Raw genomic sequence first — 19,289 nt, 5'->3', positions numbered from 1 at the left:
CAGTGTGGAAACAGGGTCTTCGGCCCAACAAGTCCACACCAAAATGGAGCTGTCCTATACAGCTGTCTCTCACAGTTCATGCCTCAGATAGATCAGGCAGAGAGAATTTGGTACCCTGCTTTGTTGTCAGGGGCATCGAGGTCCTGGCAGATGGTATGCCTGTGGAATGTATCCTGAGATGGTGGTATAGCGGCTCCAAGGTGCAGAGTCGGAGCAGCAACTCATGAGTTTAAATCTCCATGTTACTGTAATAGCGAGAATTATTCCCATGTTTTCTCAATCCAGCAAGTAGGAGAATGGAAAGTTGCATATTGATAGCATAAAAAAGAAGGATGTTAATATGTGTGAATGCATGCAAATTAACCTTTCATTGCTCATGAATGAGAATCTCATTTCACAGCTCAACACTTGTTTGAAAATGGGAATTTTTGCTCAGAGTGTCAGCAATCTCCTTGCTGCTGAACACACAAGATTCTCTTACTTTTCTTGTCATTGGCCAAGGTCTTCAGTGGGAGGGAAAATTCAACCTTTTGTATTTGTGTTGATGTGTGGGATATCATTACTCGTACAGAAGCAATTTACCTATATCAACCCTCCCATAAACCCTTCAAAACTAGGGAACACATTTTTTATAAGGTGAGGTGAGAGAGATTTAAAAAGACGTGAGGCAAATGTTTTGCACAGAGGGTGGTTCGCATGTGGAATGAACTTCCTGAGAAAGTGGTGAATGCAGTATAATTGTAACATTTAAAGGGCATTTAGTTAGAGCCATGAATAGGAAAGATATGGAGGGATAGGGTCCATGGGCAGACAGGTAGGACTGGATTAATTTAAGATTATGTTCAGCATGGACTGAAGGGTCTGTTTCCGTCCTGTATGACTCTGTGACTATGACTCTATGGTATGATCAAACACATAAAGCCATTGCCAAAAACATACTTTTTACAGACTGGTGAGGCCACAGCTAATGCATTTTCATTACACATGCACAATGTGGGAAGGCGTTAATCTGGGCGTCACTATCTTTTATAAATTTAAAAATTCATGTATTTTTCAAAACAATCACAACCACTGCATTTTTCTCCATAGTAGTTGCTGAATGTAGGGAGCCTTAACCTAGAAATTAACCTGCAAGGAATTAATTTCTTCAGTGATTTCAAGGTTTTGGTTCAGAAAAAGAAGGAAGCATATGCCAGGTATAGAGAAGTGAATCCTTATAAGACTATAAGAGTGTGGAATAGATAGGCTTCAGATCGGTTCCACAGGTCAGGGCAACATCGAGGGCTGAAGGGTCTATACTGCGCTGTAATGTTCTATGTTCTACGTTCTATAATGGCAGTAGGAGTATTCATAAGAGGGAAAGCAAGAAGGCAAAAAGAGGACATGAATTAGCTTTGGCAAGTAGGGTTAGGAGAATCCAACAAGATTTTACAAATACCTTAAAGACAAGAGGGTAGCTAGGGATAGAATGGGGCCCATCGCATCATCCTCTGTCATCTCTGCCACCAACAAATGGACCCCACCAGCAGAGATATATTTCCCTCCATACCACTATCCGCTTTCCGTAAAGACCATTCCCTCTGCGACTACCTCATCAGGTCCACGACCCCAACAACCCACCCTCCCCTCCCGGTAACTTCCCCTGCCACCACAGGAATTGCAAAACCTGCGCCCACACCTCCCCCCTTACTTTTGTCCAAGGCCCTAAAGGAGCCTTCCACATCCATCAAAGTTTTACCTGCACTTACACACATGTCATCTACTGTATCCATTGCTCCTGATGTGGTCTCCTCTACACTGGGGAGACTGGACGCCTACTCACAGAGTTCTTCAGAGAACATCTCCGGGACATCTGCACCAATTAACCCCACCACCCCGTGGCCAAACACTTCAACGCCCCCTCTCACTCCATCAAGGACATGCAGGTCCTGGGCCTCCTCCATCGCCACACCCTTACCACCCACACCTGGAGGAAGAATTTCTCATCTTCCACCTCGGGATCCTCCAACTCCATGGCATCAATGTGGATTTCACCAGTTTCCTCATTTACCCTCCCCACCCCCAACCTTCCCCCAGTTCCAACCTGCCAGCTCAGCACCGCTCGCATGACCTGTCCCACCTGTCCATCTTCCTTCCCAACTCTCCGCTCCACCCTCCCCTCCGACCTATCATCTCTACCCCCCACCTCTATCCACCTATTGCACTACAAACCTTCACAAACGTTGCAAAAACCTATTGCATTCTCAGCTACCAGCGCCCAGCCCCACGCATCTCTCATTTATCTCTTCACCTCCAAGGGTTCCAACCCCATTTCTGCTGAAGGGCTTTTGCCTGAAACATCGATTTTCCTGCTCTTCGGATGCTGCCTGACCAGCTGTGCTTTTCCAGCACCACACTCTCAACTCTAATCTCCAGCATCTGCAGTCCTCACTTTTGCCTAGTTGATTTTAACCTCACTGCAAATCCTCTTCCAAGGATGCTTACCTTGAAGAAGTTCTCCTCCTCTCTCTACAAGAATCTCAGTGGGTCTCTCTCTCACTGCATACCCCCCCCCCCCCAAGGTCATCGCCTCTGCCCTGAAGCTCTTCAGCCAGCTCCTGAAACAGACTCGCTTCCACAGTCACATCTTCTTCCTCAGTGCCTGCCTATGGAACCAACTGATCCCACATGGACTCCAAACCACATTCAGAACAACATAATTTGGATCTGAACAGGACAGCCAGTACAGACAACAAACTCAAAGCCTCCAGCAACGGTTCTCCTTCTGGATCCTCCGCTCCACACTCACAACCATGTGCTGCCCCTAATCTCTCTACAGTCAGCCAAGACTCAATTGAGGGCCATACTCTCTCAGAACCGCAAAGGACCCCTACTGTATTGTATCCTCAAAAGAATTCACACACTTAACAAATGCATTTTCTACACCATAACAGACATCAAAAACTGTATGTACAACAAACTTTCATGTACCCAGCTCAATAGTTGGCATTCCTCAAACAGTTCAGAAGTTTCCCCTGGCCTCTGGAACTGCTCAGCCGCCATCAGCCATGAGGCGTGCCAGCCACCATCACCGTGACGATCTATGACCACTGCCCGACAGCCTGCAGCCACGGTTGCTCATGCCACCTCTGCAACCGCCAGTCAGACAACAGCCACCACGATCACCACGAGATCCACCACCGCCAAGGCCAACGCAAGGCCCAACCGGCAAAACACATTTGCCGCCTCTGTTGCCGCTGCCGCAGCCACTTCTGTCCCCAACGCCACGCGTTCCACCACTTCCACCCCTGCAGCTGCCGTGGTCTCAACCACTTCCACCCCACTGATGCCACTCACCTGAACACTGCCGACATGCCCCCTGCAGATCCCACATTCACCACTCCCGCCCCCCTCCCCCCCAAACAACATCCCCCCACCCCCGACACCCAGGATGATCATCACTTCCATAAATTACTTCACCCCAGGTCCCTCCACTACCACGCCCACTCCAGTTACAGTCTCTGCCCCCACTCCCAGCTCCAGCCCTTTACCAGGTCCTAGCTGCCAGCCCTGCCGGGTTTACACTATCCTCCCAGACCTCCCCCTCACTGAGGATGAATGATCAGTCCTCAGCAAAGGGCCTCACCTTCATCTCACTCCGTTCAAACATCAATGAATTCAATACACATTGTGACGTCGAACACTTCTTCTGCCACCTCCGCCTCCGAGCTTACTTTTTCAATCAGGACTCCTGCCCACCCTCCAAGGACCCCTTTGCCCGCCTCCAAAACACTCCATCCACCTGGACACCCCGTACCGGTCTGTTACCCGCCTTCCACCTCTTTATTTCCAACTGCCTCTGAGACATTAATCACATCAACCTATCTACCCCCCTCCCCCACTCCAACCTCTCACCCTCACAATGTGCAGCCCTCCACTCCCTCTGCTCCAACCCCAACCTCACCATCAAACCAGCAGATAAAGGGGGTGCAGTGGTAGTTTGGCGCAACGACTGGTGAGCATGGTTAGATCACATGGAATACAGGGATAACTAGCCATTTGGATACATCACTGGCTCAAATGTAGAAGACAGAGGGTGGTGGTGGAGAGTTGCTTTCCAGACTGGAGGGCTGTGACCACTGGTGTGCCACAAGGATCGGTGCTGGGTACACTGTTTCTCATCATTTATATAAATGATTTGGACGTGAGCTTAAGAGGTACAGTTAGTAACTTTGCAGTTAGTAACTTAGACACCAAAATTGGAGGTGTATCTCAGAATATAATGGGATCTTGGTCAGGTGGGCCAATAGGCTGAGAAATGGCAGTTGGAGTTTAATATAGACAAATGTGAGGTGCTGCATTTTGGGAAAGCAAATCTTAGCAGGACTTACACACTTAATGGTAAGGTCCTAGGGAATGTTGCTGAACAAAGAGACCTTGGAGTGCAGGTTCATAGCTCGTTGAAAGTAGAGTCGCAGGTAGGTAGGATAGTAAGGAAGGCATTTGGTATGTTTTCCTTTATTAGTCAGAGCATTGAGTATCAGAGTTGGGAGGTCAAGTTGTGGCTGTACAGGACATTGGTTAGGCCACTTTTAGAATATTATGTGTAATTCTGGTCTCTTTCCTATCGAAAGGATGTTGTGAAACTTGAAAAGGTTCAGAAAAGATTTACAAGAATCTTGCCAGGGTTGGAGTATTTGAGCTATAGGGAGAGGCTGAACAGGCTGGGGCTGTTTTCCCTGGGGCATCGGAGGCTGAGACATGACCTTATTGAGGTTTATAAAATCATGAGGGGCATGGATAGGGTAAATAGACAAGGTCTTTTCCCTGGGGTGGGGGAGTCCAGAACTGGAGGACATAGGTTTAAGATGAGAAGGGTAAGATTTAAAAGGGACCTAAGGGGCAACCTTACCAAGCAGAGGGTGGTGCATGTGTGGAATGAGCTGCCAGAGGAAGTGCTGGAGGCTGGTTTAATTGCAACATTTAAAAGGCATTTGGATGGGTATATGAATAGGAAGGGTTTGGAGGGATATGGGCCGGGTGCTGGCAAATCAGACTATATCAGGTTAGGATAGCTGGTCTGCATGGACGAGTTGGACCGAAGGGAGTCTAGATTAGAGTGGTGCTGGAAAAGCACAGCAGGTCAGGCAGCTTCTGAGTCCTCGGATGCTACCTGATCTGCCATGCTTTTCCAGCACCACTTTAATCTAGACTCTGGTTTCCAACATCTGCAGTCCTTGTTTTTACCGAGTTGGACCAAGGGTCTATTTCCGTGCTGTACATCTCTATTACTCTGTGATTCAGTCTTTCTGGCTCCCAGTTGGCTAAGTATTCTTTAATTAACAGGTTTAAAACTGCTCTTTCTCCCTTGTAGCCTTTCTGTTACCCTCTTGAAGGCTCTTTCTAACCCCTTACCCTTTTTCCGGGTTTGATCATCCTTCCAACCCCTTTTACAGCTCCATTCACCATGAGCCTGTCTTGGAGTCTTGCACTCCCCCCTTCATCCCACTCTAGTCTTCTTTCCTGAACAAACCCTCTGGAACCTCTCTCTTCACACCAACCCTCTCGAAGCCTCCTTTTCTCCTGAGCCCCACTGGAGCTCCAACTCCCTTTATTTCCTCCTTGGAGCCTCCTCTTTCACTGAGAAGATGGCCCCTATTGAACCCAGCAAACGTAACTCCCAGCGGACAGCACCACACTGCCCCAGTTACAGCAAGATTTCTGAAGAAAGGTCACTGTCCTCACAAAGTAAAATGTGCTTTCTCTCCACAGATGCTGCCAGACCTGCTGAGTTTCTCTAACAACTTCCTGTTTTTGTGGTGAAAGTGCGTCTTGCGTCACTGTAAGGCTATCCTGGCAGAAGACCCCACCCCCCCAGACCTGGTAAAAAGCTCTCCGGATCCAGAATAGGATGGGCACCTGCATGGGCCCCAGCTATGCCTGCCTCTTCATTGGATATGTGGAACAGTCCATCTTCTGCAGCTACACTGGCACCACCCCCTCCGCTACATCGATGACTGTATCGGCGCTACCTCATGCTCCCACGAGGAGGTTGAACAGTTCATCCACTTTACTAACACCTTCCACCCCGACCTCAAATTTACCTGGACCATCTCAGACTCCTCCCTTCCCTTCCTAGACCTTTGCATTTCTATCTCAGACGACCGACTCAAAACGGACGTTTATTATAAACCGACCAACTCCCACAGCTACCTAGATTACACCTCCTCCCACCCTGCCCCCTGTAAAAACGCCATCCCATATTCCCAAATCCTTCATCTCCGCCGCATCCGCTCCCAGGAGGACCAATTCCAATACCGAACAACCCAGATGGCCTCCTTCTTCAAAGACCGCAATTTCCCCTCAGACGTGGTTGACGATGCTCTCCACCACATCTCGTCCACTTCCCGCTCCTCCACCCTTGAACCCCACCCCTCCAATCGCCACCAGGACAGAACCCCACTGGTCCTCACCTACCACCCCACCAACCTCCAGATACATCGTATCATCCTTCGTCATTTCCACCACCTCCAAACAGACCCCACCACCAAGGATATATTTCCCTCCCCTCCCCTATCAGCATTCTGGAAAGACCACTCCCTCCGCGACTCCCTCGTCAGGTCCACTACCCCCACCAACCCAACCTCCTCTCCCGGCACCTTCCCATACAACCGCAAGAAATGCAAAACTTGCTCCCACACCTCCCCCCACACTTCCCTCCAAGGCCACAAGGGATCCTTCCATATCCGTCACAAATTCATCTGCACCTCCACACACATCATTTACTGCATCCGCTGCACCCGATGTGGCCTCCTATACATTGGGGAGACAGGCCACCTACTTGTGGAACGTTTCAGAGAACACCTCTGGGACACCCACACCAACCAACCCAACCGCCCCGTGGCTGAACACTTTTACTCCCCCTCCCACTCCACCAAGGACATGCAGATCCTTGGCTTCCTCCATCGCCAGACTATGGCAACACAACGGCTGAAGAGCGCCTCATCTTCCGCTTAGGAACCCTCCAACCACAAGGGATGAATGCAGATTTCTCCACCTTCCTCATTTCCCCTCTCCCCACCTTTTCTCAGTCCCAACCCTTGGACTCAGCACCGCCTTCTTGACCTGCAATCTTCTTCCCGACCTCTCCGCCCCCACCCCACTCCGGCCCATCACCCTCACCTTAACCACCTTCCATCTATCACATTCCCAACGCTCCTCCCCCAAGTCCCTCCTCCCTACCTTTTATCTTAGCCTGATGGACACACTTTCCTCATTCCTGAAGAAGGGCTTATGCCCGAAATGTCGATTCTCCTGTTCCTTGGGTGCTGCCTGACCTGCTGCGCTTTTGCAGCAACTCATTTTTCAGCTCTGATCTCCAGCATCTGCAGTCCTCACTTTCTCCAGAATAGGATGCCCACCACCCTCCAGTCCCAACAAAAAAACTCACCTGGTTCTGTCAAAACGAACCCCTCACCTCTAGTCCCAGATCCAGAAACAGGTCTCCCAACCCTGACAACAAGCTGCCCTGGCTACATCTCTCACACCACCCCCCCACCCCACCCACTGCTTAGCTATTGGCAAAAAGGCTTTCCTGCCAAAAGGAACTGTTTTGAACTTGGCACAAAGCCATCTGGCAATTCGCCCACACTACTCCACCAATTGCAGACTGTTCTTTTCTCATTTCTGATGCAAATGCAAGAAAGAAGCAGCCATTGATTGGATGAGCTGCTTCTCACTGATTCTCTCAAGTCTACTTATGGGCCAACTTTTTACCAATTGGTTGATATTTCCAGGAACTCAGAGAAAATTCAGCATTGAATTTACCTTCTGGCCCTGCGTATTTTGAATTCTGGAGTACAGTTCCTGACATTTCTCAATTTCATGTGTATTCCAATGGAGTCAAGATTGAATCCAACTCTATTGAGAAGGTGGCCTTCTATAAGGCTTCTGTCCTTGGCTAAGTAGAACGTGATCCTGTCTTGTGTGTCTTTTTTCTCATGTACTGGAACTGCAATCATTCAATAAAAGTCAGAATAATTGCCCTTCGACAGTGACTGTCACAAGAGTAAGAGAAAGTTGTGAAAAGTAACTATGGTGATGTTTGTCACTCAGCATTGATACTTCCATGCTAACATCAAAGAGAAGATACATCAAGCTCCCTGGAGTAAAGATCCTACACAACAAACCAATGAATACAACAGAAGTGGCACACAACAGCACGTCACAGGTTGGCTAAGGAACCGAGAGATAGAAAAATACAGATTCTCAAAAATGGCATTAAAGGTCCAAAGAAGGATGTCTTATAACTACAGTGGCTGAAGGAGTTTATCTCAGCCTCATATCTGTCCTGTCTCTGTCTCTATCTCTATCCTGAAGTGGCTTTGCCTGGTTTCATGTCCTCCTCCCGTTCTGCAACAGTATACACATGGATTTCAAAAAGGTACCAAGCATTCCCATCCTCGTAACGACACCCATCAGATGGAATCACCAAGTACTCACTCCATTTCAAGAAATTTTCTTAGAATTTGTGAAATCAATGTTGAAAGAGTAGTGGTGAGATTAGATTAGATCCCCGACAGTGTGGAAACAGGCCCTTCTGCCCAATCCATCCACACCGCCCCTCCGAAGAGTAATCCACCCAGACCCATTTCCCCTCTGACTAACGCACCTAACACTATGGGCAATCTAGAATGACCAATTCACCTGACTTGCACATCTTTAGACTGTGGGAGGAAACAGGAGCAAACCCACACAGACACGGGGAGAACGTGCCAACTCCACACAGACAGTCACCCGAGGCTTGAATCGAACCTCGGACCCTGCTGTGCCACCGTGCCACCCTGATCTTGACAAAGTTTCTCTAGAAAGTATCCCAAATTTGTTTCCAAGGTCCTCTTCAGAGCTTCAACTTCAAATCGGCATTATATTGTGATATGTGATCTGCAATAATGTCTTATTGACTTTTAAACATGTGGTTGTTGTTCATTCATGTCACCAGAATGTGATGTAGCTCCCTTAACCAGTGCCAGCAGGTAATTTAAGGGACAATTGGAACCCTAACAAATCTCCATTTTCTAAAGGTAAGCAAAAATCGATGTTGGAAGTCTGAAACAAATGTAGAGAATGCTGGAGACATGCAACAGGCCAGCAGCATCTGTGGATTGAGAAACAGAGCTAACGTTTCAAGTCCAGTGACCCTTCTTCAGATTTCCACAGTCAGAATAAGAAATGTGTGTTTAATAAATAATGTACAGAAAATTAGCAGACAATCAGAAACTTTATCAGGTCTGGACTTAGGAGCCAGGCTGACTAGCTTTGAAAAACTGAATTGACAAAGGGAGAAAAATTCAATGTGCAATGTTTCTGCACCAATGTGAAGTATTAATTTCAGTTTTGCATGCACTGGTCTAATGAACTCATTAAATGTTAAAGTATTTGGGCCAGTGATTTTTAAGTTTTGGTCTGTTGCCGGCCTATGAGGGATACATTATTTTGATGGCATGAATTTATAATAAATTCTCACTTAGGCCCAGAGCTTCAGAGGTCATTTGAATGAGAGGAAACAATGATGGATATCTCAGTCATTTGCTATATTCATAGAATCCCTACAGTGTGGAAACAAGTCAGTTGGCCCATTCAGTGCACACCGATCCTCAGAAAAGCATTCCACCCAGACCCACTCACATACCTACATTTCCCATGGCTAACACACACATATCTCTGGACACAATGGGCATTTTAAATGGCCAATTCACATAACCTGCACATCTTTGGACTGTGGGAGGAAACCAGTGCACCCGGAGGAAACCTACACAGACACGGGCAGAATGTGCAAACTCCACACAGACAGTCGCCTGAGGCTGGAAACAAACCCAGTTCCCAGTGAGGCAGCAGGGCTAACCACTGAGCCACCGCGCCACCCCTATTAAACTTACACTGCCTTTGTGTCACAAAATAACAGAAGAATAGAGCAAAGAAGAACCCATCAATTCAATGCCAGTACCTTCAAGGGATAATTCATTTATCTTCCCATTTTTTCTCTTCATTCTCCATTAAGTATTTATCCAATTTACTTAAAAAGCAATGTCCTAACAACATGCGGCTTAAAGAGTATACTCCTCATATGTCCTCTGGTTCATTTACTGAACAGCTTAAAGCTGTGATGTTTGGATATCAACATCTGTAGACATTATAGAAATGCCTGGTTACTTACATCCTCTAAACCTTTCAGGATTTTAAACCCTTCTTGCTTTTAGTCTTCTGTCCTCTCAGGAGACAATGCCAGCCTCTCTGGACTATCCATGTCACTTTAATCCCAATCATCTCTGGTACCATTTCAATGCCATTGATTTTTTCTGTCCCTTCACCAAGACCTTCAGATCTTTTCAAAGTACAATGCCCAGAATTGGACAAAACTCTAAAGGTGGGGCTGATTAAGGGGTTTTCTCCTAGAGTTTTGACATTTCTTGGTTTTTATCTTCTACTCAAAACCTTGTGCGTGTATTCTCATAGACCTTTCTCCTCTTGCACTCCCTTTAAAATTGCATAATTTAGCTTATACTGTGTCGCTTCATTCCTAACATCAATGCATATCACCTTAGACTTTATGGATTAGGTTCTATTGGCCATGTTTAAATTTTCCAGCCTACAGTTTTGTGCTGAACCCTCTTTCCACTGTTACAATCAGACATTTTGTAACATCTACAAATTTCAAAATTATGTCCTTTTTGCCTAAGTTAAAATCATCATTGCGAATGAATAGAAACACTGGTGCTAATATTGAAAGCTCCACTATGTCACTTCCTCCAACCCAAAATAAAACAATCTTTCATCCTATCTTTTTGTTTTCTGTCCCTGAGCCACTGTTTCATTCATGCTGCTACAGCATGTCCTTTAGGGAAGGAAACTGCCATCCTTACCCAGTCTGGCCTACACGTGACTCCAGACCCACAGCAATGCGGTTGACTCTTAATTACCCTCTAGCCAATTAGGGCTGGGCAATAAATCTGGTCTTGTCTGCGTTGCCCTCATCCCATGAATGAATGAAGTAAATATCACTTTAATCTCATTGATTATAAGTTTGCGAATGTGTTTAACTAGGAGTAAGTGAGGATTGCAGATGCTGGAGATCAGAGTCATAAAATGTGGTGCTGGAAAAGAACAGCAGGTCAGGCAGCATCTGAGGAGCTGGAGAGTTGACGTATCGGGCATAAGACCTTCATCAGGAATGGCTTATGCCCAAAATGTTGATACTCGTACTCCTGGGATGCCGACTGATCTGCTGTGCTTTTCCAGCACCACATTTTTTGATTAATTCATTTAACATATGGTTTCTGACCAAATGCCTTTTGAAAGTCAGCATACGTTACATTAACTGTGCTGCACTTGCCAATCTTCTGTTACATGTAGAAAACGCAATCAATTCATGGGCATTAGATGCATGTACCCCCTTGTCAATTGACATAGGGCATCCAACATTTGCCAACTCTTCACAGCTGTCATGGCATGTCTCCAATCCATTTGCAAGCTCTTTAAGAAACACAGACTTTGCATTGTAGGGTGCATCAGCAACTAGAATTGAAAGGCTACAACAGGATCATTTTGCTTGTACGGACGGGCACCCAGCTCATGGGTGCCTCTCAAGTTTGTTTTATTAATGCTCCCTCACCTCCATCCTACCTGCAAGCTCACAACACTCATGCCTTCCCTTTCCTTGCCTTGCCATATAGTACTGTACGCGTTGACACATTGGCACATCTGAAGGCAATCAGTACATCTGTATTAGCCTGCTCTTTTTTACAGACGGGCAGGCAGCCTGAGATCTGTCCTGAGATGGAGTGGGGTAATATCTTGTTGCATGGCACACTGAGATGTTCGTCCAAGATCTGTTACATGCCCCAGGAGCATACATGGCAAATGCTCTCAATATTTATTCAACCAAATGGCCATGTTGGAAAGTGGGAGGGGGCCAGTCCTCAGTACCATCAATGGGGCAGCCCTGTTGGTCAGGGGGTTCCAGTGATGACAGTGGGGGGAGTGGTGCGGTACACACATAGTCAAAGGGTTTGGCCATAGACAGTAGTCCACTGGGCTGCTCACGATTAGGAGATGTGTGACTACAGTCCAGAGATTAATCATTGGTCAGTCTCATCGTCCAGCAGCAGCAAGCAGAGATTTGCATATTGTGGTGCATCCACAGAGGTCAGGAGTCTGGTCAGTCATGTGTAGGGGCTACTTGTTGAAGTTAGTCAGAGGTCTGGAACGCACACGGTCCTGGCAGTCGGTCCTTTGACTATTCAGCATGATGCAGTGGGGAACCTGTGGGGGAGATCACTGTCAAACAAAGGAGAAGGAGTAAAGACCCGGTAACTGAGGGAAAGGAGAGACATTTGCAGAGATGGAAGCAAAGATGATGAGAAGGACCAAGGTGGATGTGGATTTCTGGCTCCATGGGGGAATGCGTGCAGAAAAGAATCAGAGAGCATGCTGAGCTATGGGAGCAGAAGGTATTGACAGTGGCTGTGTCTTACAAAGGCGAATCAGAGAGGTGCAGGGTGGACATCAGAACAGAAGTTCTTCAAAACAGAAGTAATGAAGAAGGTTCAATGAACCCAAAATGTTAATTCTGCTTTCTCTCCACAGATGCTGCCAGACCTGCCGCGTTTTTCCAGCAATTTCCGTTGTTGTTTTAATTTTCTGCATCCACAATTCTCTAGATTTTTTTGATTCTGTAGAAGCTTGGCATTGTATTGACAGCTAATTGCAGTTGAATGAGTTGATCACTGACAATCCAGCAGAAACCTTAGAGATTTGGAGGGTTTTCAACAAGTCCAGTGGCAGAGAAATAGCAAGTGGGGATGTGCAAGAGAAATGATGTATGCCAAATGTAAGGAAGATGAGACCAAATAGTACTCAGGATGATGGTGCAAGGGTAAAGGATATAATAATGGAAAAATAAATTAAGAGAAGGTGGTAGTTTGGTAGATAAGGAAGGCAAATATTCATCTTTATTTTGAAGGGAATGGGGAAGAAAAATAGTAAGTTCTTGCTAAAATAGTCTAAGGCACTGGTATGACTACACCTGGATTACAGGTATGGTTCTCATATGTAAGAACAGATAGACTGACATTGGAAACAGTCCAGATAAGGTTCATCAGTGTGATTTTTGGTGAGATTTTCTAATGAGGAGAAATTGAATATGTTGGATCTGTACTCATTGAAGTTGAGGAGAATGAGAGTAGGCCTTACTGGAGCAATAAAGATTTTTGACAGGGTAGATGTGGAAAGGTTGTTTTCTCTTATGGTAGAACCTGGGACCATGGGGCTTGACCTCACAGTAAGAGTTTGCCAATTAATGACAGGCGAGGAGAAAAGTCTTCACACAGAGAATAGCGAAACTGTGGAACTATTTACCGCAAAATAGCTGAGTCATTAAGTCATTAAATTATCAAGAGTAATGGGGATTAAGACAAGAAAGTGGAGTTGAGGGCGATCAGATCAGCCATGATCTTATTGAATGGAGGAGTAGGTTCAATGGGCTGAACTCCCCACTCTATTCCTACCTTAATCTTCTTATAATCTAAAATGAACTTTGAGTTGGAAGGCAAAATCTCCATTAACAGCTACCGAGGGATGAAATCTGAAACATGAACTCTGTTTCTCTCTCCATGGATGCTTTGTGATCTGCTGAGAATTTTTCTGTTTATATTCCAGCTAAAGCATCTCCAGTTCTCAATTGATTCGGAATAATTCATAAACCCTCATAATTGAATCATGGAACATTTTACTGCTGTGGATTTATACTGCAGGCAGCGGATGCAAATTACATGAAAGAGTCCCCAGGTGTAGACTTCGTGATTATCAGGAAGAAAATTAACATTTTCAGAGTTTGCAACCCACTACAGGAATCAACAGTCTTAACTTACATGAGGGAGTGAATGCTTGTTGAGTGTTCTTTTAAATTGAAGAGCATTGCCCCCAGGATTAACGGAGTTGAGGGAGAAAAAGTGAACAAAATATCCATTTGAAATTAAAGATGTGAGTTGTGAATTCACCTCAACTGAAATGCAAAAGTTAAATATATAAAAGACTTCTGTAACAAAAGCTACTGCATAGTCCTATGGTGCTCCATCATAACCTCTGAATTCTTAAGTAAGTAACAATCAAAAGGCTGCCAAATCTCTGTGTTTTTTTAATCAACTTGTTCAGAGATGTTAATATATACCTCTGGAGCTGATGGGAGTTGAACCCTGGTCTCATGGCTCAGAGGCATCAGGAGCTAAATTTTGTTGTTGGAGGTAATTGCTCGTTATTTTCATTTATTTTGTTTTTAAAAGTTGGTCTCAAACTCTTTAGAGCTGCTAGCATGTGAAGGAAGGTCTTCCTGAAGAAGGGTCACTGGACTCGAAATGTTAACTCCGCTTACTCTTAACAGATGCTGCTGACTTTCCCCAGAAGTTTCTGCTTGTGTTTCAGACCTTCATTATGCGCAGATCTTTATTTTACTTGAACTGCTCTTCTGCATACACAGCACACCCATTTCGTCGGCTCAATCAGCAGACAGTCAAGCAACCCTCTGCTCCCTGCACTGAAGCACTTCAGTTGGACATGTGGCTAGCCAGAGATGGCCGTCTGAAACAGCATTCCTCATCATTGTTCTGTGTCTTCAGACCCACAGGATGGCAAGTGGAATTTGTGAGGAAAGGCTTAGAAATGGAGGGGAACCTGGAACTTTAGGAGGTGGGTGATGAAGGTCTCGAATTGGGAGGGTTTGGGTCCTGGAGCAGAGTGGATCAGATGTTCAAGGAAGTGAGAGTGACAGAGAGATAAGAAATTTAAACAAAATGATGCCTTAAGGTTGCAGGGGCAGGAAGACATGCAGGTGGGTTTCAAAGTTTTTTCTGAACGTGATAGGCTAAGTAGAGAAGGTTGCTACAAAGAAGGTTATTAGAAAGCTTGATTTTTTAGTTAATGTATAAAGTACAAAAACACAGAAACTATGTTAAACCTTTATAAACATTATTTAGGCTTCACTGTGGCCATCCCTGAGCATGATTCTTTTAAAAAGAATGTAAGACCTTAGAGAGAGTGGAGAGGAGATTTACTAATATAAGAACTAGAAGCTGAGTATGTTTCTACCAACATATGAGTTATCTGTCAGAATTGACCATCTAATGTTGTCCCAGTCACAGATTCATTCTTGTTATGGTGCAGCAGAAGGCATCAAGTCTACACCACCTTTCTAGACAATTTGACTTTGTCCCAATTTTGTGCCTCTCCCCTGTATCCCTGCACCTAGCTTCTATTTAAATAATCATCTTCTACCATCTTGAACTTCTCAATTTTCCCTGCTTCCATTACTGTTCCAGGCCATGCATTCCAAAGTCTAACTACTCACTGTGTGAAAGATTTATCTCACTTCACATTCATTGGCTGCCCTTTGGTTCTTGTTTCTTTTATAAGCAGAACCAATTTCATCTCATTTACTCTCTTCAGACCTCTCATGATTTTGAAAAATTTTAAAACTTTTGAAAACCTTCACAGCCTTCTTTTCTCCAAGGAATACCTTTTCCAATCTAACCTCCTAACTGAAGGGTCTCCTCCCTTGGAACAATTCCTGTGAATATCTTCTGTACTGTCTCAATGTGTTCACATTTTTCCTAAAGTGTGAAGACTAGAAAAGTTCACAATATGGTCTACAATGACGACTAGATAATGTCCAATACAGTTTCAGCATAACCACCCTGCTGCTGTACTCTATGCCCCTATTAATAAAGCCGAGAATTGTGTATATGTTCTTAACGGCTCTCTTAATCAGTCCTGCCACATTTATTGACTTAAGCACAAATAATCCGTGGTCTTTCTGTTCTTACCCTTTAGAGTAGCAACCTTTATTTTGTACACGCTCTGTATGTTCTTTGTTCCAAAATTTATCAGTTCACACTTCTCTGTGTTGAATTTCATCAATCTGCCCATTTCACCAACTTGTCAAGGTCCTTTTGAAGTTCTGCATTGTCCTCCTCACGGTTCACAATTCTCCCTAGTTCTGTATCATCCACAAATTTTGAAACTGTCCCCTGCATGACAAGCTGTCCATTATTTATATATCAGAAAATGAAAGCATTCCAGTACTGATCCATGGACAACTCCACCACAAACCTCCTGCAGCCTGAAAAATATCCATTAACTGTTATTTTCTGTTTCCTATCCATCAGTCAATTGTGTATGCATGTTGTAACTGTTCTTTTTATTCCATGACCGCTAGCTTTTTTTCACAAGTGAAATGTACCATGTTGCATCAAATGTCTTTTTGAAGGCCACGTACACCACATCAACAGCATTTTCCTACCCAAGCATCTCTGCTACAAACTATAGGAAGTTGGTTAGACATAGCTTTCCATTAACTATTCCAGATGGGATTAACAGTGAAGTAGAAATTCGGATTTGTTTTCTACAAGTTTTCTCACAACCAAAGTTAAAGTGACTTATTTGTGATTGCTGAGCTTATCTTTATAACCTCTTTTTATACAAGGGCTTAATGTTTGCAATTCTCTAGTTCTGCGGTACCAACACTGAGTCTAGGGATGATTGAAAGATTATTGTCAGTGCCTGTACAATTTTTAATCTCACTTCCTTCAATATCCTTAGATACATCTCATCCTGTCCAAGTGTCTTATCACCTCTAAATATTGAACATCCAATTTTTCCTCATCAATTTTAAAATCCTCTAGTTGACTAAATTTCCCCTCAGCTACTATTGGTGAAGACAGATGCAAAGAATTCATTTAATACCTCAGTCATGTCCCTTGCTTCCATCTGTAAATTGTCCCCTGTACGCCAACATTTAGATCATAATCAGGAAATGGGAGAGTCCCAATACTGATCCTTAGGGAACTCCACTACAAATCCCAAATTGTTAGGGTTGTAGGGGTCAAAAAGTATCTGGAGAGTTGTATTTGAGACAGATTCTCCTAGACTGTCCAGTTGTTTACCCAGTTCTCAACAGCTTGCTTGTCCCTATTCTGTGCTGTGACTGAGGGACCCTCTCACCTTCCACCTTCAGTGAACTTCAGTTCATTTGAGACCTCTGCTACATACCTCCTAAATGGCAGGTCCCATTCATCTACTACCTCTATGGTCACTGGCCTGCATCAACGTACAGCCCAACAACATGTTCATCTTAATGCTTTCATTTCCATGTTGAAATTCCTCCAGCCTTGCCTCTTTCTATCTGAATGGAGCAGTGTGAGCAAGGCACATTAACTGAACTTACTACTGTGAGGGCTGTAAGTGCTCATAGGAGTCTCCATTGTTGGATGTAGATAACTTGCTATCTGCAAGAAAACCAAAATGAGAAGCATTTCCTGCTCTTCGGTGAGTGTTTCTGTTGTTAATAAATGGTTGGAGGAATATTTCTTGTTTGTTTGGGATGCTAACTGAATATTGAAATTGTGGTAAGTGGGAAGAAACCAATCTGAAGTTAGTAACTCAAAGACACAGAGAGAATAATCAAAAACACATAATATCACAAAGGTCAGTATAATCCCTGTTCAATGAAGGGTGCTGACACTGAAGGAAGAATGGTTAATACATTCACAGCTAAACATTGATCACAAACATGGAAATGACATGTGAAAGGCAGAAAGCTTGCCAGCCCAGGCTTTTGTTAGTTTGTTGAAAAATGGACATAGAATGGAAAATATTGGTTAACTGATAGATTAGATTAGATTAGATTGATAGGATTATAAAATTCTTTTTTTTTGAGATCTATTTTGTCCCTAACTTGATGTTTATTTGTACAAGAGGTTAGATTCCCTACAGTATGGAAACAGGTCATTTGGCCCACCTAGTCCACACCAACCTTCTGAAGAGTAATGCACCCAGACCTACATTTACGCATGACTAATGCACCTAACACTTTGGGCAATTTAGCATGGCCAAATCATCTAATCTGCACATCTTTGGATTGTAGGAGGAAACCAGAGTAAACCCATGCAGACACGGGAAGAGTGTGCAGACTACACATAGACAGTCGTCCAAGGCCAGAATCAAATCCAGGTCCCTGGTGCTGTGAGGTAGCAGTGCTAACCACTGAGCCACCATGCCACCCTTCAGAAACAAAGGCCAGGTTCGATATCAAGTGCTTATGATTTTTGTTATTGATACATTAAAGTTACAATCTATTAGCACTTTTTAAAATTGGAGTAACAGCAGACTGTTTTGAGAACTAAATTATGGATGGCTTTTTTTTTTAAGAAAAGCATTTTCCATCACACCACTGTTACTATAATTAATTTTGTACAGATTATATACTGGGTGGCTGTTATATGTCAATTTTTTTTCACATATAGGGTATATATGTGAGACATGTTTTTAAAAGGCTCCACGTCCACACTGTAATTTGTAGCTTTTCCAAGGAGGTTGTAGTCCATGGCTCACTTGAACCTAACACTGCTGACACTGGTGAATTAATTACCGGCAGCTCTATACACTGGGATTTGCTACTCAGATGGGGACAGAAACCTTGTTCTAAATTATTTAATTCCCAGGCAACAACAGATAGCTAAGATACTGCAAGTATCAAGGGAATATATTCATAACTGATAGATATATTGAGTAAAACTATTTCCACTGAATAGAGTCCTTGATTTGGAAGTAGAGCCTAAAAAAATACAGCCAGACTTTTCAGAAGTGGAATTATAAATAATGTTGTCACATGCATAGTGATATAAATTTTCTTACATAAACAGAAATTTATGCCAGACCAGTAGTATATTTTAAACCTGGGATTTGTAGATTTTGGTTTAATAAAGAGCATTAAGGGGTGTAAGGTTTAAGGTGAGGCAAAAATTCCCATCAGATACCCCGAAGAAAGTAAGCCCATGCAAGCCTAGGGGCAGCTGTCTGGAACAAGAGTCTGCAGGCTTGTCAAGCTAAAGGAAGAGCCCCACCAATGCCTCAGTTAGAAGGCAAGGAACAGCAGCCTGCAGAGCAAATAATGGAGACATTCTGGAGCCTACAAAATTATGAATCCATTGAACTTTTAATCATTTACTCAGACGCAGAGATACTGAACATTCCACACCATTGTATGACATGTAAACCTGTTTGCCTTGAATGGGAAGGCCTTCACACCATCAGCAACACTTTAACCTACATCAATCTAAGAGAAACAATGGACATCCAAATCTATTGGAAACCCACTCCCTTTAATTGGAGAATCATTCACATCTCATCCAATACTCAGGAAGCTCCTTCAGCTCCAAGAGGAGGAACAACAGCTCAGTGATCAAATTCAGATTTGTTGG

This window comes from Chiloscyllium punctatum, chromosome 37 (assembly GCF_047496795.1).
Source record: "Chiloscyllium punctatum isolate Juve2018m chromosome 37, sChiPun1.3, whole genome shotgun sequence".
Lineage (NCBI taxonomy): Eukaryota > Metazoa > Chordata > Chondrichthyes > Orectolobiformes > Hemiscylliidae > Chiloscyllium > Chiloscyllium punctatum.
Note: the sequence above shows the minus strand (reverse complement) of the source record.